The sequence below is a fragment of the Camelus dromedarius genome, chromosome 23 (genome assembly GCF_036321535.1).
Source record: "Camelus dromedarius isolate mCamDro1 chromosome 23, mCamDro1.pat, whole genome shotgun sequence".
NCBI classification, from domain to species: Eukaryota; Metazoa; Chordata; class Mammalia; order Artiodactyla; family Camelidae; genus Camelus; species Camelus dromedarius.
In genome coordinates this window covers 3,267,657-3,293,018 of record NC_087458.1, presented here as the reverse complement: position 1 = coordinate 3,293,018, position 25,362 = coordinate 3,267,657, and the positions used below count along the sequence as shown (strand labels likewise).

Sequence of the window (25,362 nt, the reverse complement as noted above, 5' to 3'; positions counted from 1 at the left end):
TCATCTATATTCCCACCACCTGGAATTAACTACTGTCAACATTTTAATGTATTTTTCCTCAAATCTATTTTTAAGTTATTCTAATTTTTTGTAAAAATTATATATGCTTATTATACAAAATTCAAATGATGCATAACAAATATGTAAAATTTTGAAACATCTTAAATTTAAAACTTACTTTTGTTAAGTTTAGGTAGATACTGATGGAGTGATTTTGCTATATCTTCAGAGAAAAGGATATATATAAATATGCTTTTCTGAAATTGAGCTCTTAATATAAGCCACACACACTGCTAGGTGTATTATTAGATTACCTCATATAGCCTTCACAAGAACTTTATAAAGTATATTATTATCTTCATGTGACACTTGCACAATTGGCCTAGCACATTGAAGGAGCTGGCCCAAGGTCAAACAGAAGGCAAGTGGTGGCACCAGGACTCAAAAGGAGGTTCCCCCAGAGGTTGGGTTCCAAGCCACAGACCCAATCCGAGGTCTTCGTAATAAGTCTGATAAGCCTGGAAATCAATATCCAAACAGTTCTTAGTCAGAGTATCGATCAACTTCTTTTGGTCAGAAACTCCCCGAGCAGGGATCCAGAGCATAATAGTGCAGACAACCTTGAAATGGAGGAAGTCCGCTAAAAACTCTAAAAACCCGTTTTCTCATCAGTAAGGCAATAAAAGTTACCTTCGGTCTTGGTTCAGATATTTTATATTTGAGCAAGGAAGTCTCCCGCTGCCTGGGAAGAGTAGGACGTACGTACTACTCTTTGCAGTTCTCTACTCGATTGGCATCCAGCGCTTTTTAGTTTTCTTTGGACCTACCCTCAAGTATCAACCCACCCACCCCCACCCCCACCCCCACCCCCACCCCCACCCCCACCCCCACCCCCACACACACTCCAACCCTACTCCACTCCACTCCGACTCCCAGCACCCCTCAGGTCTCAGCAGCTTCTGGGCTGAGTGGATCTGAGTGCCGTTCCCGAAGTAGCCACCAGGGGGCGATAGTCCTTCCCTCGGTGGTCCAACTTTTTCTGTTTGGTCAGAACTTGATGGATCAGATGTGAGAACGAAGCAAAAGAACAATATATCCTGGGAAGGAGGGTGCCAAGAAGCCCCACAACTGCCAACACTGGACCTAGGGTTTTCTTCAAAACTGTAGTTCAATATTTTCACATAGGGAAAAAGCTAAAATTAATTCTGGCTCAGAAAAAATCTTATGTACAATTCCCACTGCCATATAAAGAAAAGGGATGTTAAGGAAACTTTCTAACGTGCCAGGCTACTGCAGCATGTCAGGTGCAACTTGGAGGTTAAAAGAAAGCCACTGTTTTCTGCTTCTGAAGGAAAGTAAAAAGAGCAGGCCTTAGAGAAAAAGTAGGGGGAAGAGGGAACTGGATCCAGAAATACGAAGAGACTGTTCGGGCTGGGAGGGATGAATGGGGTGGTATCTAGGGAATTCTCTAGCAATGGTTGTAAGGTGTGGAAGAAAGGCAGCTGACAAGCACGGAATGGAAGTTTGAGAAAAGACTAGACGGCCGGAAAGCGATAGAGAAATGGCTAGTCGCAGCCTCTCACAGCAAAGGCAGAAAAGAAACCGGTAACTGGTACCTCTCCATTTCTTAACCTGGGTTCGTTCCTGGAGGGATCTCATCACTGAATGTTCTGCTTAAGACTTAAGTCTGACTGCAGTTTTGATTTGCGATCAAACGTATGCAACTTACCTTAGGCACCAAAAAGCCTTTTCCTTACATAAATTAAAAGCAGTTTAGCTTCATGGAACGTAACAGCCCACTCCAGACAGTTACTGTCCCGCACTAACACATGAACACCTATGTTCTCTAGCTCGATGCTTCTGCTAATACATCCAAACAACCTGGGGCATTCGAAGCACAGCCCGCGGCTTTCCAAAAAGCTTCCCGCTATCTTTCGATCAATAAACACTCTAACCAGGCCTAATGAACCAACACCCAAAGCACGTTCTCAAGTCGGCCAGAAAACCGCAAAAAAAAGTTTCTTTACAGTCCCTCAACCAGCCGACGGGAAACCCCGGCGGCTTAATGACGCCCAACTCCACCACAACCGCAAGGAAAGACTCTAACACCTCTATTCATAACGTTCTAACACTAGCAAACAACCCTCAAGCAACAAAAACAAATAGTCTGATCTTATGAACTGTGTAAGCCAGGGGAAAGCGCGAACGCAGTCCCCCACTACCACAAATTATGCAGTCGAGTTTCCCACATTTGGGGAAATCGCAGGGGTCAGCACATCCGGAGTGCAATGGATAAGCCTCGCCCTGGGAAAACCACCTTCGTGATCATGGTATCTCCCCTGCCAGGTAAGTATGAGTTGTCCTGTCGCCGCCCCACCACAGCCTCATACGCCTCACACTGTACACACAGGGTCACTTTGCTCCCCGAGCCTTCCTAACCCTTCCGCACAGCTGCCACATGCAGTTTCAAGCAACGGCCCTGGACTCGCTCCCACAGCACGGGAGATCGCATCGTGTTTAAGCACCAGATGACGAACCAGCAGCCCCTGCGCTGAGATATCTACATAGGACACGCCCCAACCGTGAAGTGAACGGGAATTAGCGCTTCCCTCCAGCACGCGCCCCGCCTTAGTCCGCTTCTCTCTCCTCCCACGCCGTCCAGCCGGCCAACCAGCAGGCCGGACGCCGCTGGGGGAAGTGACGTCGATCTCTCCCTCCTCTCCTCCCACCCTCGCCCGTTGGGGCGGTGCGCTTCGCTGTTTAACCTTTGGACAGCCGCGCACCTGGCTGGCGGCCGGCTGAAGTCTGGGCACCTTTTTTGTTTTTGTTTTTGTTTTTGTTTTTGAAATAATGACTTTCAAGGCGTAGAGCAGAACATTTAGCTCAAAAGCTATTAGGGGTTGAATCTTCCACCACTTTGATGCTAACTGCTGTATCACTCCTTGAATGGCTGTGTCCTGCCCCCTTCCATCCTGTCTCAAGAAGCCCATTAAAAATAGGAGACTAAAAGGCAGTTGGGCAATTGATGCTTATATGCCATCCCGAGCTAAAGCTATAGGATAGGGATCTGGGGACTGAAGGTGGAGAAGGGGCAACAATAGGACAAGTTCAGCAAGGCCCAGTCTGGCTATGTTCACCCTGCAGAAGTGGGTCCTGGCCACAATTCAACTCCCAGTAGACCTTGAGTCCCAAGATAACCGGAGATTTGACTCCCAGTAGCCCTTGAGCTTCATTATACGCTCATTGTAATATATTAGTATGGCAAATAACATGCCCAGGGGTGCTGTGATAGTTCCTAGGCTGATATAAAGGTCAAAAAGTGGGCGGTGGCCAGATTCCTTGGGAATCCCAGCCCCTTCCCCAAAATAGTTGAAATAATCCTCCCACTTGTTAGCATATGAAGTTACTGAGCCCATAAAAACTAACACTCTCCCCTACCAACACACACACAACCCCCTCATGGCCGCATCTCTCCCTTCTGAATGAGACAGACTGCACTCCCAGAGAGTGTGTGTACTTTTTTTTTAATGTGCATCTACTTTTACTTTGAGCTGAGCACCCAACCGCCACACCTCATGGCCTTTCTCCTGCCTTCTGAGACAGTCTACACTCTTGTCTATGGAGTATGTATCTCTCTAAATAAGTCTGCCTTTACTTAACTGTGGCTCCGTCTTGAATTCTTTCCTGCGTGAAGCCAAGGACCCACATTTGGCGGGACGCGTCCCAGGGACTCAGCTAAGACCTGGGACACAGCCATCTTCTCACCCTACTTTTTCCTGTATCACCTGCGTCTGGTAGTAGACGACACCCTTATTCAGGCTGAGAAACTTAACAAACCATGCTACTTTTTAAATTTACTACCCTAAGCACAAACTCTGTTTAGATTCTTATACTAGTTGAGCACGCAAAACCTGTTTCTTTGTCTTGTCAATTACTTATAAATTCATTGTTTCTTTGACTAAGAAATGTAAAAGCTCCCTGCTTTGGCAACTACTTAGGTTCCATTTCTATGAGCTCTCCAAGCACACTAATTAAAATTTGTTTCTTTTTCACCTATAATCTGTCTTTTGTCAATTTTATTATTACTCTAGTCTCAAGGACTGAAAAACGATAGAGTGGGAAATTCCCCCTCCCTGCCCATCATGACACATCTGATCCCATCATAAGAACCCCACCCTCATGAGGCAACTCCAAATACTATTACATTGGGGGGTAGAGCCTCGATATATGAATTTTAGGGGGATGCAATTCAGTCCATAGCAATAGGAAGAGAAAGGTTAGTTACTAGACCCAGTGTAATGTTGGGGAGGATCACTGGACAGGACCATGGTCTTTGTAGTAGGAATCCATGGGTGAGTCCAAATTGAGGCCTGACAGGGAAGTTGCTGGAGGGTTTAAAAATACCTTGACCTCTCTCCCCTCCTTTCTGATCTCCTTCCATTGACTGCACCCACCTGGAGCCAGAGGACAAGAAAGACCAGGAAGTGCTGGCTGTGAGGGTCACGCACACAGATCAGGGCAGAGAGAGGGAATCTGGGAAGGCAGAGAGAGGGAATCTGGGAAGGCAGAGAACATTCAGCACAAATGTAATGTGAAAGAGAGAACTTCCAAAAATGTACAACTCATAGAGCATGGGACATATGCAAGGAGAAGTGTTAAATAATAATCTTCAGGAAAAAGGTAAAATCACAATTCGCATAGTTGCAATTGAACATGTGCTAAAAGAACGTATTTTACTCATTCGACAGAAAGTAGCAGACAGATGTTTAAATCTGTTCAAAGACAGAGTCAAAATAACACCTAAAGATTGAAATAAAATGAATGAAATTGTCGATGAATGAAATTGAACTTTCAAGAATGGAGTAAACTTCACTGCCAGTTGAGAAGCTTAATGCGTTGTACGGGGCAAACACACAACACTCCATCACAAAGAGAATTAGGTTTTAAAAGAACTGGCTTTCCCCGTAATCCTAAATGTTCTGCTCTACGCCTTGAAAGTCATTATTTCAAAAACAAAAACAAAAACAAAAACAAAAAAGGTGCCCAGACTTCAGCCGGCCGCCAGCCAGGTGCGCGGCTGTCCAAAGGTTAAACAGCGAAGCGCACCGCCCCAACGGGCGAGGGTGGGAGGAGAGGAGGGAGAGATCGACGTCACTTCCCCCAGCGGCGTCCGGCCTGCTGGTTGGCCGGCTGGACGGCGTGGGAGGAGAGAGAAGCGGACTAAGGCGGGGCGCGTGCTGGAGGGAAGCGCTAATTCCCGTTCACTTCACGGTTGGGGCGTGTCCTATGTAGATATCTCAGCGCAGGGGCTGCTGGTTCGTCATCTGGTGCTTAAACACGATGCGATCTCCCGTGCTGTGGGAGCGAGTCCAGGGCCGTTGCTTGAAACTGCATGTGGCAGCTGTGCGGAAGGGTTAGGAAGGCTCGGGGAGCAAAGTGACCCTGTGTGTACAGTGTGAGGCGTATGAGGCTGTGGTGGGGCGGCGACAGGACAACTCATACTTACCTGGCAGGGGAGATACCATGATCACGAAGGTGGTTTTCCCAGGGCGAGGCTTATCCATTGCACTCCGGATGTGCTGACCCCTGCGATTTCCCCAAATGTGGGAAACTCGACTGCATAATTTGTGGTAGTGGGGGACTGCGTTCGCGCTTTCCCCTGGCTTACACAGTTCATAAGATCAGACTATTTGTTTTTGTTGCTTGAGGGTTGTTTGCTAGTGTTAGAACGTTATGAATAGAGGTGTTAGAGTCTTTCCTTGCGGTTGTGGTGGAGTTGGGCGTCATTAAGCCGCCGGGGTTTCCCGTCGGCTGGTTGAGGGACTGTAAAGAAACTTTTTTTTGCGGTTTTCTGGCCGACTTGAGAACGTGCTTTGGGTGTTGGTTCAACATTAGGCTTGGTTAGAGTGTTTATTGATCGAAAGATAGCGGGAAGCTTTTTGGAAAGCCGCGGGCTGTGCTTCGAATGCCCCAGGTTGCTTGTATGTGTTAGCAGAAACAACGAGGCAGGGCTATACTGCAGGTACTCACTGATTAGTGTGAGATAAAAACTGCCTGATAACTGGTTGGGTGAATTTTCGGACATATGCAGTTTTGGTTAGTTTGTGTTGGTTCAACTTTGATTGTGCTTGGCATTTGTATTCCTTTAGGGTTTAGAGAGTTTCTGAAGAGTTTTTAAAAAAGGTGTTCTAGAAGCACCTTGAAATTTTCCTGAAAACAGACTGCCATTAGCTAAAATCTTTGCTAGAATCTTGCAGGAACGTATTGGAGAAGTGAAACCCACAAGGTAAGGAAAGTATGCTTTTAAACTCCCAATCTTAAAGAGGAGTGTTCTTATTGATTCTTTGTTAAGGACCTAAATACCTGAGGATGGCCCAAGAGCAGAGAAGCTGTAGGAAGAGATCTGGCAGGAGCTCTAAATTGCTGGAGGCCTGCCTGTTACCTATCGGCAGATATAATACACGTGTGAGCAATAGCAACGCTCGTGGCCTTCCCTGCCCTTCCCAGGGTCCAAAAGAATGTCTTCCTACGGCCTGAGCTAACCCAGAATGCAGGAGGGAAATTCTGGGAAATGTACTTCCAGCTTAGCAAAACTGACACAGAGCCACCACAATCTACCTCTTGTAGACTTGGCATACAAACACCCCTCTTCCTCCCCTTCCTCCTCCTTTTGAAACCATTTTTAACTTAAAGACAAAAGCAAAATCATGTTTATCTTAAACAATGAAAAACATGACAACCCCTCTCCAGAAGAAGCCTCTTATTTGTCTTTAGTTTTCTCTCTTCGGAGTGGTATTTATTTCTACCTTTGATATCCTGTAACCTAAATACTGAGATTAAATTTTACTATCAACACATTTTTTGTTAGCTGATAGTGGGATGAAAGAGAAGAGAAAAATATTGGTTGAGACACATAAAGCTGTTTGTATCATAATAAGGAAGAAATTTTGTGACTATTACAGTCTTCATTTTTGCAACTGTCACTGGTATTTATAACTCTCTTCTTTACTACTATCAAAAAATAAAATTCAGCTAAGTAAATTCGAAGAGCTAACTGACTTTATTCAATGATTTAGGGACTGCTGTCATATCAGGGGCTGAACTGTTTGCTGTTGACTGTGTGGGCTCTCACTAATGGCTGTAGCCAGATTAGCCATGGCGAGTGGAACCCATGTTGCTGAAACCACGCATAATCTGCATCTTTGCTTTAAAGTCTGCTAAATCCAACATCTGAGACATCTTGGAGTTTTCTTTTGACTGCTTTTTTCTCTTTTTTAAAATATGTATCGAATGGGTCACATTTTTCTGTTTCTTTGCCTGTCTAGTATTTTTTATTGTGTATCAGATATTTTGAATGATACATTATAGAGACTCTGAATTCAGATACCTTCCTCCTAAGAGTATCAACTTTTGTTCTAGTAAGCACTTTGATTACTGGCAGATGCACTTGAACTTGTCTAGGACTGGATTTATAGTTTGTTTAAGTAGTTTTGTAAAAAGTCCAAGGTGTTTACCAAAGCCCTCTGGTGTGACTCAACCTCCAAACCCCCCTTCTCCTCTGCTGATCTTGTCAGGGTTTGGTTTTATCCTTTGTTAGGCAGGGTCAAGAGTAGGCCTCACAATAGGGCGTGGTCTTTACTCATAAAATAGCCTTTCTGGAGTATTAACTGAATGCTCAGGGTGGTAAAGAACTGTTAAGAAGGTCTGAATTCCAATGTTGCCAGCAGAGATCTCTAAGATCTCTGTTCTGTTTTCCATCCTGTAGCATCTGTTGTCTGGTAAACCTTGGGTACTAACTCTCCACACATGAGCCCAGCACTCAGCAAATGACTAGCAGAAGACCCAGTATGGACTTGTGAAAACTAGCCTCCCAACAGTCTTCTCCTTTCTGGTTCTCTGCTCTGCAGATAACCAGCTGCTTTAGCTGCCCTCTGATCCATGCCTTAGCTTAGTGTGGACACCATGCTCTGCTGGGATTTCAGCTCGCTGTACGGCCATCAGGTCATTTCCACAATCCTTTTTCAGGAAATCAGTATAGCACTGCCTCTGTCCAGGGTCTATAACAGGTGCTTCACATACATTTGTTCATTTTCATTGTTTAAGGCAAGAAGACTAATCTGGTGGGATTACTATGCTATAGCTGTAAATGGAAGTTCTGAACTCGTCAGTGCCTTTAAAATTAAAGTTTGGATGACAGATTCCTAAATAATTCGAACACTGTTTTCTACACTTACAAATGACCTGGTACAGGGATTTTGTTTGGCATATAATAAGCTCAGAGCAAACATTTTTCCTTCCTCATTTTTCCAACATAGTTCTTAGTTTTCTTATACATGCTTTTACTTTATTAACAAGCACAAGTAAGGCTGATCTGGCCCGCTGGGTTCACTTTCAGCATGGTGACACCGCAGGAGATCTGGGCTGAGTATCCTGTTCTTTGGCCATATGCCAGCACTTTGAGTATGTGCCACCCCCAAAATATGCCATTTTGGCATAAGACTTATTTTGAGCTAAAGGCATTTGGAAAATTGCAGGTTCAGTAAGTGCACTTGACCTCCCTTCTTTCTGAAAGCAGGAAATAAAAGTCCATATGAAAAATGCTCTCCTTACACCAGGAGGAAAGAAACATTCTTACCACCAAGAAAAATCTGCACAAACAGACCTTGTTAAAATAACTCGTTTCTTCCTTTAGTCTTCCCAAATATGTTGCTTTTCCAAAATCTCCGCTCTGTGTTCAACCTAGTATGTAAACACTTAGGCCTAATCACTTCTTTGGGTTTTCATTTTCCTGTTGGAGCTCCCATGTACAAGTAAAAATCTGTATGTTTTTCTCCTGTTAATCTGTTTCATGTCAACCAAATTCTTAGGCCCAGCTGGAGACCCTAAGGGCAGAGATGAAATTTTGCCTCCTCTACAGGCTCTCCTAGGACCACAAAAGAAAGAACAGCAAAGGGCATCTGTATGGGATCAGAACTGGTCTTGGTAGAGAGACCTTGGTAGACCTATTAGAAAATGCCAGAATTCCCAGAATCAGAAGGGTGGAAGGGTGAGAGGCTGCCTTGAAAGATGGAGGTTGCTAGGGGAGGCCCAGAGAGACAAGCTGTCATATAACTGGGGACCAGTGAATAAGTTTCTCCTTTGAATCCATTACTTTCTTCCCTTTTCCTCTTCCTCCTCCCAGTTCTGTCGCTCTTTCCTCTGACTCTTCCTTCCCATTCTCTTCCCAGCCCGTGTTGAGGCTGCACACAGAGCCTGGGGGCCTGGTCACACTGGTGTCTTTCTCCCCTTGTTCAGATTTTTAACCTTTCTTTTACCAATAACTGCTTTAGTGATCTGCTGAGACCTATGCACCCTTCTCAGAATGATTTTGTATGCGTTGAACAGGACATTTTAAATTACCAAGGAAATCAATTACTTTCAAATACAATTGTCTTTGTGAGGCTTCCAACAGTCTGATAGAATGAGCGGGAAGGCTGAGCTTACACAATCAACCTCCCATGCCTCAACCCAAGACGACCCTAGAGTTGGGTGGTGAAAAATAACAGATCTTGGGTTCCTCTGGTTTCGAGAGAAATTAAAACGGCTGGACATCTTTATTCTTTAACTCCAAAGTAGTGATTTCTGGGAGTTTCCAAGGGGAGGGACCGCGCGCCCCCTCGTGGCCACAGCGGGGAGCGGTACAGCCCGGCAGCCGAGGGTACTACTAACTACCAAGAAAACCAAATAAAGCGCCCTGGACGCTGGGCGATGCTCAAAACCTTGAAATAGAAGCCGTGCGCCCCACAAACTGAGCTAGCAGGATGACGAAACCACCGTGAGCTTCTCTTCTTCCTCCCAGCTTGGGATCAGTTGCCCAAATGTAAAATATCTGCGCCAAGACCGAAGGCCACCTCGGCGAGTTGCTGATGAAGGAAAAGGTTTGTAGAGAGTTTAATGGATTTCCTCCGGCCCAGGGCTCGTCGGCACTGTCACGGACCAGTCCTACTTCTGAGTTCAAGGAGGACCCGGAGTAGTGGCTAGAAACTGCTGCGCAGAGGGGAAGTCAGACAGAGGGAGCATCAACCGTACGCAATCATGATCCGCGCAGTGCCGACAAAGAGGGGGGACGGGGAGGGAAATCAAAGTTACCAACGAAAGTAAGCATTTTCCGTTTTCGTTTGACCTTTTTCTTCAGTAGCCAGAGCGCTCGCTCGCTCTCTCCCTGCCCCTCACAGGGCTGCCCGCCCCCTCACCTCCCCTCGCTTTCTTCTCTTCTTCAGCGTTCCCAGTTCAGCCTCCTAGGACGGGCGACTGAGGCTGCATCGCTGTGCAGGGTTGGGAGCTCAGTTCCATCCCAGTGCGCGCGTGTCCAAAGTCGGGACTTTGCCTTCTTCCCAATCAGCTCCGGGAATAAAAGCGTGCCTGGCTTGGAGACTTTTCCCGTCTTCTCAGTCCGGAGTTCCTCGTAGGCGTTAAAGCTTAAAAGCGCGCACTGGAATTCTTGGTTGCCCTAGGACCCTGCGGCAGAATGCATCTTTCACCCGACATTTGTTGAGTGCTCACTCGGTGCAAGGCCCTACCCCAGAGGACAGGCTGCATCGCGAGCAATTCCCGGGTCCTGCGGGTTGGAGGCCACATCTAGGGGCAGAGAGCATGGGCAGCGCAGTGGGGGCGCAGCGCGCCGCCGGGCCTGTGGGGCCTCGCCGTGAGCGCCGCGGGGGAAGCGGAGCTGGGGATGGGGAAGTGGAATGACTTCAGCCCGAGAGGCTGCGGGCGTCGCCAGGAGCTGGGCGGCTGCTGAGGCGGGGCGGAGCAGGTGGGAAGGCTGTGGACAGTCGCCCAAGCTGACTCCCAGACGTTCTATCAATGTCCAAATGTGCCCAACGACACCAGCTCTTGGCCTCAGTGTCTCCCGCGCAAACCCTCAGTTTCCGGGAGTACGAGAATCTGAAGGTGTCCACAGCCAGAGACTGAAAAGCAATTCTGGGATCAGGAAATGAGTTTTGAGGAGGGAGTTTTCATGTCTCTGTGGCGCAATCGGTTAGCGCGTTCGGCTGTTAACCGAAAGGTTGGTGGTTCGAGCCCACCCAGGGACGTCGTGTTTTACTTCATCAAAGTCCTCTACGTTATCTGTTAGTCACCTCTCACAGTTCTGGAGAATACAAAGTCCAAGATCAAGGTGCTGACAGATTCAGTTCTTGGTGAGGGCCTTCTTTCTGGTTTGCAGAAGACCTCCTTCTCGCTGTATCCTCTGTATCCATGGCAGAGAAAGGAAACTCTGGCGTCTCCTCTGTTTTCATAAGAACACTAACCCCTTCATGGGGGCTTCACCTGCAGGAACTCATCTAAGCCTAATTACCTCCCAAAGGCTCCCCCTCCTAACACCATTGCACTGGGGAGTTAGGGCTTCAACATGTGAATTTGAGAGGAACACATTCAGTGAGTAACAGGTGGTAGCAGAGACATTCCTCAAGCGTCTAAAATGCCTGCACAGCGACCAGCTACACAGAGCTTGGAACAGCCACGTGAAGGTGACAGAGGACTCGTCCTGCAGTTCTTTCCCCTTTTCCCCCTGGAGGGATTATGCGTTTGTGTGTGTGTGAATAGAAAAATCAAGGGCTTATAGAAAGGCACATGTATTGAGTAAATTCTAACCTCTCCTGCTCAAGCTCCCAGTTCCCAAAGGCCAAACAAATACTAACAATTTTATTTTAATAAAATAAAACAATTTTATTTTTTAATGTAGTCAACAAGCCTGACTTTATTACCTTTATACCAAAGGAGTCACCTATTTAGTAAGTATATATTAAGAACTATTACTTCAGACAAGCCAGGTTATATTCACCTGCTGTAACTCAGTCTTGACTATAGAATGCTGAAGCCACAGGGCAGGCCATTAACCCACAATCGCAGCCTTTCCTCTGAGAGCTTGGGTAACAATCTCTATGAACTTCTTAAAGCATCATGATCCAGAGGTTCCACAGATTTTCTTTTTTTTTTCTTCCCTTGTCTGCTTGTCTGTTCTGAGCTAGAAGCTCGCATATATTAATCCAAAAAGCTAAAACAAAATGAAAAGAAAAAAAATCAAACCCCCCTGCATTTTGAAATGCCAATCATATTACCAGTATTTTTGTGGAAAGAGATCCCAACTATGATATGAAAAAACAGCTACAGAACTTTGTTTTAATGAAGTTGGAAAGCTCTGACAAGAAAATAATGTTCTGGCAAACAATGATTGGAGGAAAATTTAACCTTCGGGAAAAAAGAAAAACAAAACCTAGAAAAAATTAACCTATAACGATCAGAGGGAAAGACTGAACCAAACGTATACATACGTACATACATACATATCTTCAGTTCAGATATCATACAGGTCTAAAGACAACAAACAACTATTCTCAAATAAATGAAAGAATTCAGGAAATACAAAACTTTTTTTTTTTTTTTTGAAAAACCTATCTCACCAAAATGCAGCTAACGAGGAGATGATTTCACCATTAAAATCTCAGGAATGAGAGAACTGTACAACACAAAGCATGAACCCTAATGTAAACTATGGACTTTAGTTAGTAAAATGAATCAATATTGGTTCATCAGTTGTAAGAAATGTACCACACCCATGCAAGACGTAATAAGAGGGGGAGCAGTGCTGGGGGAGGGGAGGGAGTGTATGGGAACTCTCTGTACCATGTCCTGTTTCAGTTTTTCTGTAAACCTAAAACTGCTCTAATAAATAAATTCTATTGATTTATTTTTTAATCTCAAGAATGAAAAGACCATATTTGCTGGGTATTCTGCACTTGTCCTTCCAGATACAGTCTCACCATTATCCGACCTATCATGTGCCCAAGAAAGTTAATCTTTATGAACTGCACAAAAGGGTTCCTCTGCCCACTGGCTTCCTATTGGCTGCAGCCAAAGAGATGCACTGACTGGGAACGGGAGGCTGAGAGGAGTATGAGATACGAGGTCAGGGCGAGTTGCAGCCTTAGTTACAACTGTCACTTTCCAAGGTTCCAGGAGCAGCTCTCTCGCCTTGCCCAAGTAATTGCACAGTCCAAGTGATCTCTCCACTCTCACTAGCCCTGGGCTCAGTGGCTACATTCTCCTCTTAGAGCCCAGAAATCCTGAGTTGGGAGATCCCGCAAAACCCCCTCAATCCTCAGCAGATCTGGGCTTCAGAGAGCCTTAGGGAATGTGCCACAGAATTATCTGGGAGCTCATTGTATCTCTGCTCAGCTCATTAGCAGGAGAATAATTACATATTTCTTCCTTCAAAAATACCCCTAATAAAATGTTTACAGTCTTGTAGGTAGAATTCTTTCTAAGCATGACATAAAACTCAAAATGCCCAAAGGAAAAGACTAATACATTTAACCACATTAAAAGTTTAAGAATTTGCTTAGCTGAAAAAACAAAACAAAACAAAAACACTCAGCATCAGGCAAAGCCAAGGCCTGGGCGATTCAGCCCATAAAGATATAACAAGCCAGTTTAGACTCAGAAGGTTTCTTACTTACACAGACAACACAAGGAAGAGCAGCTGAAGGGACAGATGTCCCGGGTGCCATCCCACACATGCAGAGGGATGACCCTGAAACCAAGGGGTCAGTGACTGCAGTGCAAGTTGTGGGACACCCTGTTATTGAGAAGCCAGTTCTAGACTGCAGCTAAGTGGTCTTACAGCCTGCAGCTCTATCCCCGGGAGGGGTGAGGAGGAGCAGAATGCCTCATACGTCATTAGAACCTGGAAGGCAATGGGAAACTGTCCCAGAGTAGATAGGGAGGAGAATGGAGATGGGCCTCCTGGACACTCTTCACAAGCCGCCCACCCTCTCCTGTTGTGCAGCAGTCACACAGGGCTCTGCCTGGGGTTAAGATTCAGAACAGTTTCAGTTCAAGTCTTTGCCTGTGTCGCCTACTTACAAGGCCATCCAGGTGCCACAGCAGAGCCACACCCCCACAAAATTCAAAAGACAACAAACTGGTAGAATCCTTGAAAAACTACAACATACAAAAAGCATATTTTATTTAGTATTTATTTTTAGCCAGCTTAAATATGCACATGGGTTAGAGAGTCAAACACTCTTACAGACCCTGTAATAAAAACCAACAGTTACCTGAAACCCTCCCCCAATTCCTGCTCCCTAGAAGTAACAACATTTAAACTCTTTTAATTAGCAATTGGTTATTTACCTCTTTCTCTGTAAACAAATATTGTTAATTCCTAATTCTCGGGTTATTACACTTTTAAAAAGATCTGTCTTTTACACATTCCACCTCCAATTACTACTAAACACACGTACACACACATTTTCCATTCCTCTGTTTTCTCAATTGTGATGGTTAATTTCATGCGTCAACCTGATTAGGCTGTGTACACAGATTTTTGGTCAAACATCTGTCTAGCTGTTCCTGTGAAGGTATTTTTGATGAGCTTAACATTTAAATCAGTAGGGGTGGGTGGGTAATAGCTCAGGGGTAGAGGCATGCATGCTCTAGGCCCTGCATTCAATCCCCAGTATCTCCATTAAAAATTAAATCAGTAGACTTGGAGTAAAGCAGATTACCTTCCGTAATGTGGGTGGGCTCCATCCAATCCATTGACGGTCTTAAGAGAAAAAGACCAAGGTCCCCAGAGGAAGAGGGAATTCTGCCTCCAGACTCTGCTTTCAGATTAGAGTTACAACATCAATTCTTCCCTGCGTCTGCAGCCTGTTGGCCTAACCTGAAGATTCTGGGTTTACCAGCCTCCACAATCACATGAGCCAATTCTTTATAATAAATCTCTGCATACATATGTGTGTATCTTCTATTGGTTTTGTTTCTCTGGAGAACCCTAATACATCAATATACTTATATCATAATTTTGATGAGATCAATTATCATTATTTTTAATATACAAACTATTAATAGAGATCACTTTTTGAATATATATATTTCCCTTGGCAATAATAAGTTATCTGACTTTTCCATTTGCTTAATTTTCCATGCTTTTATTACTGAATTATAAACAATTCTATAAATCTCCCCTCAAGTGCTTCTTCATTCTTTTTTACAGCTAGCTGAACTGTCTGTAATCATATGGTTGTATTATAATTTATTTAGTCATTCCTAAAACTGATGGACATTTAGACTTTCCAATCTTTGCTCAACAACAACAACAAAAATGCTCCATGAATAACTTTGCACATGCTTAATTTCACACATATGTAGGTATATTCTTACACCTTATATGTTGAATAAACCTGATACCTTATATGTAGGATACTTTATACCATCTGCCTTGTATGTAGGATAACCTTCTAAATGTGGGTTGCTGAAGTTTATTTAAATTTTTTATAGTTATTGTTAAAAAAGCACCCTAGAGAACTCGTATCAATTTAACAATACCTCGTACCTCTCATTAACAATATTTATTAACTCTCCAAAATATTAAACTTTTTAAAAATTTACCATTTCTTATAGCTGAAAAATGTTATTTCAACTTAGTTTTAAATTGTATTGTTTTCATTAATAACAATGTTTAATGTTAAATACTTTCTCTTATGGACAAGAGTGTTATGTTTTCTATTGTTTCTATGTTTGCTGTTTTTATTGTGTTGTTGGTTTATTTCTCATTGGCTTATAATTCTGTAAATATTAGGGAAATTAGCCTTTTGTATATGGTGTGTGGTCTAAGAAAGGAGACGTTGAGTACGGTGTGGTGAAGTTGGTGCGGCCACAGGAAGGGAAGAGACTGGGAAGAGATGTTTATTATATGCACAGGTCCCAGAGAGGAGGTCACCACAGGAGAACGCAGGGCCACGCATGAGTCCCACTGTTTCCGAATCTTGGCCTCTGTGCCGCGACACCAAATTGAAATCTGAAAGACAGAGTTTTCGGTGAAGCAGAAAAGAACAGTTTAATTTTTTGCCGGCAAAGCGGGTCCCAGCAGGCTAATGCCTCAAGCCTGCAAGCCCAATCTGGGGAGGGGTAGCAGGCAGCTGTACAGCGAGGGTCCAAGGAGCAGAGCTTCTGTGAACATGCACTGGCGTCAAGAAAATCTGGGGACAGGGCCTCCTGTTTCTGTGGTTATCAGATCATGTCCTCCTCCTCCAATGGGCCTCGGTCTGGTACTTGTCTTCTGTACCAGAAATTAATGAGTCATATCTCCAGACACTTCTGCGCCTGAAACAAAGTGTGATTAAGGGGAAGGGTGAGTGCTCTAAGGGAGAACTACAGCAGAGGATCTGGGGGAGGGGTCTGTCCCAGGAAGACCACTCGCAGCATGTTCAACTGAACAGGTGGAGAGCAGTGAGAGCCACAACCTGTGGGCTGAAGCCTTAACTGGGGTCCTGAGTGGCATCTAAGGAAAACAAACCAAGGTGGGGAAAGAGAGGAAGGGAAGAGGGAGGAGGGAGAGGGAAGAAAAAGAGGAGGAGGAGGGGAAAGTTAGAGTCAGGCGTTAGGTTGCTTATCAAGGAGTTTCAGCTGTTTTTGAGTGTGAGGTCACAATTAGGGCAGTGCACCAAAAGCCTGTGCCAAAGCATGAACTCAATATGGAGGATTTTTGACACAGTGTGAGTTGCAAATATTTCCCCAAATTTGTGATTTGTCTTTGAACTTTGCTCATGCAGATTCCATTTGATTTATATAGTCAAATTCATCAATATTTTCTCTCAGGACTTCTGAGTTTGTGTCATAGTTAGAACAGCTTTTTACACACACACACACACACACACACACACACACCCCAAGATAATAAAATAATTGTTTCATGTTTCTACAAGAACTTGTATGTTTCTTTTCATTACTATTTAAATCTTTGTTCAATTTGGTATTTACCCTTATGTAAAGGGTACTATTCATTGACCATTATTTTTTCCCAGCTATCTTGTTATTAAAAAACTGTTCATTAGAATTATTGATTTGAATCTCTCTTTCTAATATATTACTTTCATTATGTATTTTGGTCTATTTCCAGACTCTAGGCTGTCCCATTGATTGCTGTCTATTCATACATGATATTTTACTGTTTTAATTATTATAACTTATGGCATTTTTGTATTTCAGAGTTAATCTTTCTTTAGTATTCTTAAAAAAGAATTTCTCTTAATATTATTGCTTATTCTCCCATTTAAACCTTAGAATTATATTGTCCAGTTTGAATAAAAAAAGAATCTTTAAAAATATTTTTGTGAAAACTGTGTTAAATTCAGACACCAAGTTAAGGAGAGACTACCTTTATGACGCTGTGTCTCCTATCCAAGAACATGATACCTCCTGGTTGATAGAAAGGAAGCTGCCCTAATGCAGTGGTTCCTGAGCCCAAGCATTTACCCAAATCACCTGGAGAGCTTAAGTCTGACTGTTGCGCTCACCTCCGGAGTTTCTGACTCAGTAGATCTGAGGTGCAGCTTGAGAATTTGCATTTCTCAAGTTCTCAGGTGACCCTGATGATGTCTGTCCTGGCACCACACCTTAAGAATAATTGGCTGGTGGATTGATCATCTTGAAGATGGTTGGCGGGATACATAAAGGAGACTAAAGCGTATTTACAAACTTAAAAAAAAAAAAGTAGAATTGGTAAATGATCTTGAGCGAGAGGAGGGAAAGATCTGCATGAGGAGTTAAAAAGGAAAGTCCACGTTGTGGTGGAGAAGCCTGTTGACTGGTGCCAAACTTGGCTTCCACTCACCTTGCAAACCAACTTAACTCACCCCACCCATCCCAATACTGAATAGATTTAGCAGGAACAAATGTAAGGAAAACAACTCAGGCTTCCAGGGTAAAACAAAGTTCTCCGGTAGATCAATAACTAACTCAAAACGCGCCGGCGCAGCGCTCCTTAGAGACCGCCCGTACCGGTGCGATGACACTGCCGCGCAAACTCCCCACTGCGGGCTCCCGGCCTTGGTCCTTGTTTCCCGCTTACCTTACCCTACTTCCGCTTCCCTTTGCTCTTCCGCGTCCCTCCTCCGCCTGCCCAGCTCTTTTTCCAGGTCCCTCTCCTCTGTTTCGCTTAGAGGCCTTCCTAAACGAGTTGTATTCTACAGCACTTTGTGGCTGAAGAACATTTCAAAACCTGAAAAGCAAAAGTATGCTCCTTAGCACCTAGTGGAGGACATTTTAACTAGCTAAGAAAGCACTTCAAAACCTCATCCATAATTACCCATCGAAGAGAATGAAAAGTGTTCCATCTGGTCCTGTCCTAAGGCGTCTTATCGGTGGAGCAGAGTCTGGGCAGGTCGGAGCGGGGAGCCCCCGCGGGTCCTGGATTCAGCCCGCGGAGAAGCCCGGGTCCGGGTGGCAGTGGGTCAGGGATCCCTGGTCTCAACAACTTGAGATGCTGGAATCGGTAGCCCGGATTCCTCTTTTTTGCTGAATTTGGGGAGAATGGAGGCGATTTCTGGAATAATTTACCCAAGTTTAAAACAACAGTGGCTTCAATGGCTATTCAGAAGCTATTAAGTTGGTAGCTTAATACAGAAGATTCAATGAAAACTGATACAGGGAGGAAAAAACAAGCCGCCCAACGTGGGGCTCGAACCCACGACCCTGAGATTAAGAGTCTCATGCTCTACCGACTGAGCTAGCCGGGCGCCTGCGGCAACTCTCTTCCTACACAAATACAATTTCTTCCAACGGACAGTGTACAAGACCTAGTTACCAACTGGTAAGTTTGAAAGAATTCTCGGGGTTTAGGATCTTGTGAAAACAACAGCAGTCTTTTACCACGTAAGAACTCGAGACTCCGAGAGTGATGGGACTCCGCAGGGCCAGGTGGGCTTGTAGAGGACATATAAGATTCACGAGTCCTGAAACCTCGACGTGTCCACATAGTCCTTCTGTACAGGAGAACCCGGTTTCTGGGGCCCAGAATCCTGAAGAGGAGGCGGAAAAAACGCGAGGGAACGGGGATGAGAGTCGCAAACAGCCGCGGGAAGTAGGAGGGGCGCCGGGACTTGGGCTCCTGGGACGTTGGGGCTGGGCTTCCTTCTTGCTTCGAAACCTTTTCTCCCCTAAACCTTGACGACCAGGGAGTGGGGCTGAGGAACTGCATCCCTTGGAAAGTAGGTCCAATTCACTATTCATTTGGAGCACGATTTAGCTTTTAAATACTAAAATTTTGTGTGACCAAATTAGAAGACCATATTTATCATACGTAAAGGCCCCACTGAGATTTAAACTCGGGTGGGATTCAGAGCCTCAGGCGGAAGCGCTCTCGGATTAACTCCACTCTCCTGAGCCTTCACTTCTCCAGCCCCTGGAAAAGGCATTGACTTCTGGAGTCGTCAGCAAAGGGCTCCCTCCTCTGCGCAGGTGAAGCCCTTGGTCGCAGCTCCGAGGCGCTTCATACCGCTCTGTAGCGTCTCTGCCAGGAATGGTTAGAGTCGCATAGGTCGTCAAGCCTCCGAGTGACCTGAGTGGAGATAATTATTCTGCATTTCTGTGATGCAGCCTTGAGGAAAAGCAGAGTTGCAAGCTCTTTTAATTTTAAAAAAGATTATGAAAATACAAACTTATGAATAAAAATGTAAACCCCCAAGGCAAGACGTAACTACGTGCCGTGACTCGGATTCGAACCGAGGTTGCTGCGGCCACAACGCAGAGTACTAACCACTATACGATCACGGCGCGCCACCCGCGAGGCAGCGCACTGCAGCTGCATTTAATATCTTTTGAAGCAGGGATGTCTACCTCGTGCTGCGGCTTTCTTTGCCTGGTTTACGTGATTCGCATAGGTTAAAATGCCGAACATTGCCTCTCCACAATCTCGAAGCCCTGACACCTGGATCTGGGTCTCAGAATTCCGTGCATGGTGCCAGTGCCAGCATCGACCCCTCCGCTGGACCACGGCACTCCCAGGTCCTGACTTGAGCGTCGCCTGCAGTCCGGGGACCGCATCCCCAGTCTCCCTCCTCTTGTCACTTCTCTTCAAAGAATCAAGCCGCCCTGCCTAGGCAGCCCCAGGGTATTTTCCTATTAGTTCTCCAACTTGTACCCTGGAATTGAGTTTTCTGCCCCCGGAATGGTGGAACCGTACGAGAAGCGGAACTGGTGAACTGGGAAAGGGCTTGAGGTTACCCTCTCCACACGCCCCCTTCCTTTTTTTTTTTTTTTTTGCTTCCCTTGCTCTCTCTCAGGAACTCTTTGGGCGACTTCCTTATTCTGAGTTTTCTGTAAATCTGAGCTCCGCCCCTCCTCGTCCGAGTATTCAGAAAAATAAATCCGAGCAGCCTCCTGGATTTCACATAATCCTCAAAGACCCCAAAAGGATAATTACTGTAACCGGTGCGAAGCAAGCGGCCAAAGTCAGCACACGGGCTTCTCTTGGTGGGGTCCAGTTACAAGAAACATGGGGTTTCGCTCTCGGTACATACTCCTCGAGGGCTCGGGAGTCTCAGAACGAAAAGCTTTTGCCAGCTCCCCTACTAATGGTCTACTCAAAGTCTCGAGAAAAAAGAATGTATCAATGCGTTGGCCGGGAATCGAACCCGGGTCAACTGCTTGGAAGGCAGCTATGCTCACCACTATACCACCAACGCATGCAGCAAACAAATTCCGGATGCTTACTTATGACTAGTTTTTCAGGTTTTGGTCTTACACTTTCTTGCAGATTTTGGGATTTATGTTGAAACTTCAACACAAAACCAAAGGATGAAGAGGAAAAGAAGGTCTTTAGGATTTCTCCTATGATCCTATTGAAAATTCCGTGGTAGTTTCTTACTATCTCAGAGGTTTAAGGAAAGTCAATTCTACTTCATTTACTGCCGTTTAAAAGGGGCCTCTGAAATCCAGTAGACGAGTTAAGGCCTTAATGCGGAAGTTAACCTCTTTATGCTGAGGAAACACTCTCAAATATGTAATGCTATGTTGCGCATCCATATCGTTACGCATTTGAGAGTGTTCCTCAACACAAATGCATAAAGATAAAGTTGCAATTGAAAAGATACATACATTTTAAAGTTTTGGATACATACTGCCAAATTGCTGTGTGTCACCAATTTGGACACATATTGCCAAATTGCTGTGTGTCACCAATTTTCTTTTCAGTGAATATTACCAAATTACATCAGTTAACTAGATATCATCATTCTTTTTATCTTTACGAAAAGGCAGCATAAAAATTTGGAGTCTCTTTTTAATTTGCATTTATTCTATTACTATTGAGGTTGATCATTTTTCATAAACTTACTAATTATTTGTATTAGTTTTGAGACCAAGTCTTATGTTTTGTCTATTTTTCCTATTGGGTAATTATATCATGTGTATATTACTGATTTATAACAGTTTTCCATTTGTTTTTTAATATTATTTATAGGATTTGCAGATGGGCAGTTTTCTGTTTTTATGTGGTCAAACCTGTCAGTTTTACCCCTTATGGTTTCTGCCTTTGCTTTTACCTTGAAAAAGTTTTCTCCAGCCCAATATTAAAATAATTATCCTCTAATTTTTAATTATTTCAGTTCTTACATTTAATTCTTTAATCCATTTAATATAAGATATGAAGTGGTAATTCCACATCTATGAGTTTATCCTAAAGCAATTATCTAAGGCTCTACACAAAGATGTATTTACACAGATACTCATCGAAGTGTTATTTGTAAAACCAAAATTTTAGGAGGGAAAAAGTGAAAGTCCAGAAATGTGATTGATCAACTCCATTTTGATGAAAAAACACGAGTTTTTTTTTTTTTAATTATATTTATATGTACATTGTTGGTGAGAGTGTAAATTGGAACGACCTCTAAGGAGGTACATTGCTACTACACTTTCACATATGCACATACCTTTTGAATCAGCATTTCAATTCTTAGACATTTATTCCACACACGTGCAAAATGACATACATAGGAGATTATTTACAGCAGCATTGTTTGTAATAGCAAAGGATTAGAATAACCTGTCATCAGTAGGAAGCCGGCTCTGTTAATTATGGGCTATCAGTACAATGGAATACTATGTGCCATAAAACAGAATGAGGAAGCTCTGTCTAATCTAGAACTATTTCCAAAATATTAAGTAAAAAAGGCAAAGTTTAGGAAAATGTGTACGGATTGCTATCACTAATGTTGGGGTGGGGGGATGGGGAGCGTTCTTAAAATGTATACATACGTACGCATATACTTGTATTTGCGTAAAATATTTACAATATAATTACAAACCTTAACACTGGCTGCCTTATTAAAAGAAAACTAGACGGTGGAGGTGAAAATTAGGTTTATCAGCTATGCTCTTTTGCATATTTGAATCCTAAAAACCTAAATATATTACCTTTCTAAAAAATTAAATAATTAAATTGAAAGAAAATATGTTGCTGAAGTACACTTCTTTCCACCGCAAAGTGTTAAAAAGATACTAACTTTAAAAATAGCTGGTAATAATCAACTATACTTCAATTTTAAAAAATTTTAAAAAGCTGCTAATGAAAAAATAGCTGAGAGTAAAACAGTATGTATACCGTTCTATTTTCTGTTTCAAAAACTGGGTAACAGATTTCTTCGATGTTAATTTCGTCTTTCGGGCATATCTGGTAAATTGCAGTCAAATGCTAGGTTTCAAGTCACTTGAAATAAATTTATTTTTCTTTCTGACCAAAAACAAACAAAAAACCCCAAAAAACTGGGTAATAGTTTTCGGTGGGTGGTAGAATTATCAGCGATTTTTTCTTTGTGCTTTTCTGCATTGCCTGTGTTTCAGCTGCGGTCTCCCATGTGGGATCTGACTGGAAAAACAAAAAGTAAGTCATCAAAGGCAGGAGAAAATTAGAAAAATATTCTTCCCTGACCGGGAATCGAACCCGGGCCGCGGCGGTGAGAGCGCCGAATCCTAACCACTAGACCACCAGGGACGATAGTGAAACGGTCCGTTAGAGAATATATGAGTCTAATTCAAGTGCGTTGCCTTTTGGCGCCTGTTATTACCTCAATTACGTAGATTTTTCGGAGTTTTGAATGCTGGACCTTATCCACGTTGACACTACTTCATCTTCGTATTTCCTTTTTGGAGCAGAAAACGCTTGAGAGAACTCCCAAGCATGGCTCCCAGAGCTGAGGAAGGATCGCGCACACACGATCAGAGTTCCCAAGACCAGGGACAAATGTCCGGAGAAAAGAACGAAAGACTGAGAAAGAGAACTCTCAACTTCATTGTAGTTGTAGTGATTTCCCGAATTGCCATCCGCAGAAAAGAAAATGTCTCCAGCTGGGCTTTGGCAGGTTAATCATGAACTTTTCCTGAAAGCCATCCTGTGAGAAACGCTAGGAGGTCCTAGTCCAGGGGCAGGTTTTGTTGTTGTTGTTGTTTGATGTTGTTTGTTTGTCTTGTTTATTTCCCATTTTGTGTGACTTTAGACCATACTCTGTTGGCCAAAACGAATATTACATTACACACAAGTGAAAATCACTCAGTCTATGGGTGCTCGGTGGTCAGCAGGATTGGGGCTTAACTCTCTCGTGGGAGACTAAGAGAAAGGCAGAGTTTGGGAGCTTCAAATTTTATAACTACGAAGAAGGAAGAGGAGGAAGGAGAAAGAAATGAAAACGGGGCTGCATACCCAGACTGAAAGAACTTTTAAAGCCATACACATAAATATATACAAATTACCTTTTATGAGACAAAAAGAAAGCAAATATGGCAAAAGGTTAACAATGAATCTAGGTGAAGAGTAATTAAATGTTCATTATTTTACACTTTCAACTTTTCAGTAGGTTTGAAATTTTTCAAAATAAAAATTTGAGAAAACCAAAAATGAAACAATCAAAAGCCTCCCCTCAGGCCTTTTTGGTCAAATCACTGCAGTGTGATTAACTCTACACGAGTTCAAATAGAAATTTTAAAAAGCAACCCTCATGCACTAACATCAGAAAAAATCTTTGATAATAAATGAAAAAGAATTAAAAATTGAATCATCAATGATGTGTACACAGCAGGGCCTGACAGAAAAACTGCGTGGTAGGATACGGGGTGTTTGTGGGATTTCTTTGTTGCTTTGTTTTGCTTTTAAAGTATCAATGTTAAAGTGTCATTTAAAGAAAATATTAGTCCTCCAGTCATCCAATCTCCACCTTCCTATATAGGTTTAAATGCCAGAAATTAGAGAGAAGACTAACCAAATGCTAGGTATTTATTTTCACAAAAAATAAGTAATCCTGTTGTCAGATGTTACCAAGGAGCCTAACAAAGCCCACTTACTTTTACTCCAGCTCTGTTCCCACTAGGCAGCTACCTGTATTCCAAGGCTGAAAAAAAAAGTGTCTAACCCTCAGAGCAAAAATTTGAGATTGTATCTGGGGTGGGTGCAAGATAATAGATTGTATTTCTCTGTGTCACAAAGGAAATCAGCCTCCTTGTTTTGGTCAGAAGTCCATTTTCATCAATTACTGTGCCACCTGCCAGTAATTTTTGGAACATGAAAAACGAGGTAGTATTGGCTCCTGGAACTAGCCACCTTTCTCAGCATCAAAGCACCAGGAGAAATTTCATCATTTGGAACAAGATTAAGCCTCCTCCTCTTCCTTGCAACACACACCTAAAGACGGATGAGGGAAGAGTGCAACTCATTCACTTCATCCCATGTTCTATTTCCTTTTTTCAAACATTTATAGATTAAGTGCCAGATTAGGTACTGAAGATACAAAAATACACTTAAAGAGCTCACAGTCTAGTAGAAAAACAAATAAACAAGTGAATAAAAGAGAACTGATTGAGGAAGAGTGCGTAGATGTACTTTTCCCTATTCTGCCTGCTAATACAACTAAAACCCTGGTCGTTGCATATAGAAAAAACACAAGAGGCTCTGAGAGATGGAAAGGAAGAGGCAGACCAACTAGGGGCTTCAAAACCCAAGGAACCTCACAGTGCTGATTCTCCTGGGTGTTCTTTTTGCCTCACATATCCCAGGCCTGCAGCTGAAGAAGCCAGCAACCTGGAAATGCCAGCAGATACAGCCAGATAAAACCAAACAAAACCAGAACACCAATAACAACAACAAAAGCCCACTCTTCCTAGCCAAAGGACCAGGAAAGAGGCAGCCCAGCAAAATAGAAAACTTTTAGATAATAACTGCTCTACTCCACCCAAATGCCACAGAATCGTGGCTCACCCCTACCTGCACCAGCAGAGGGATGGGGGGCCTAGACTTACACTCTCACCAGGCCTATAAGGAAGTGTTCCTTCCCTTCCCTGCTGGATTAGTGTCCGAGGAAACTTCACAGAGAATCAGTACTTTCACCAACACCTGGTGCTAACAAGGCCACCCCTACCCCCAGTGTCAGTGGAGGCCATGTGGGGAGTAGTAAGGTTGCCATCAGTGGAGGCCCTGTGGGGAGCTGGAACTCCTAACCTGCCCAACAGTAACGAGGAGCCCCTCTCCAGGTGTCAATGGAGACCACGTGG

At 43.7% G+C, this 25,362-nt stretch overlaps 1 long non-coding RNA gene and 7 other non-coding genes across 8 annotated transcripts; 2 read left to right on the top strand and 6 right to left on the bottom strand.

The window, feature by feature from the left end:
* Positions 1-2,190: 2,190 nt before the first annotated feature.
* On the bottom strand, positions 2,191-2,354 carry LOC116148249 (U1 spliceosomal RNA). The gene has a single exon (XR_004131767.1). It is a non-coding gene; the product is annotated as a U1 spliceosomal RNA (small nuclear RNA).
* A 3,144-nt stretch (positions 2,355-5,498) lies between these two features.
* Positions 5,499-5,662, top strand: LOC116148260 (U1 spliceosomal RNA). Its single transcript, XR_004131778.2, has one exon. It is a non-coding gene; the product is annotated as a U1 spliceosomal RNA (small nuclear RNA).
* A 5,339-nt stretch (positions 5,663-11,001) lies between these two features.
* On the top strand, positions 11,002-11,075 carry TRNAN-GUU (transfer RNA asparagine (anticodon GUU)). Its single transcript has one exon. It is a non-coding gene; the product is annotated as a tRNA-Asn (tRNA).
* Positions 11,076-15,348: 4,273 nt separating this feature from the next.
* Positions 15,349-19,066, bottom strand: LOC116148158 (uncharacterized). Its single transcript, XR_010377392.1, has 4 exons — positions 18,697-19,066; positions 18,134-18,342; positions 17,897-18,046; positions 15,349-15,844 (listed from the first exon to the last, which is right to left on the bottom strand). It is a non-coding gene; the product is annotated as an uncharacterized LOC116148158 (long non-coding RNA).
* On the bottom strand, positions 18,491-18,563 carry TRNAK-CUU (transfer RNA lysine (anticodon CUU)). The gene has a single exon. It is a non-coding gene; the product is annotated as a tRNA-Lys (tRNA).
* Positions 19,067-19,527: 461 nt separating the features above from the next.
* TRNAH-GUG (transfer RNA histidin (anticodon GUG)) lies at positions 19,528-19,599 on the bottom strand. Its single transcript has one exon. It is a non-coding gene; the product is annotated as a tRNA-His (tRNA).
* Positions 19,600-20,438: 839 nt separating this feature from the next.
* On the bottom strand, positions 20,439-20,510 carry TRNAG-UCC (transfer RNA glycine (anticodon UCC)). Its single transcript has one exon. It is a non-coding gene; the product is annotated as a tRNA-Gly (tRNA).
* A 2,234-nt stretch (positions 20,511-22,744) lies between these two features.
* On the bottom strand, positions 22,745-22,816 carry TRNAE-CUC (transfer RNA glutamic acid (anticodon CUC)). Its single transcript has one exon. It is a non-coding gene; the product is annotated as a tRNA-Glu (tRNA).
* Between the last annotated feature and the right edge of the window lie 2,546 nt (positions 22,817-25,362).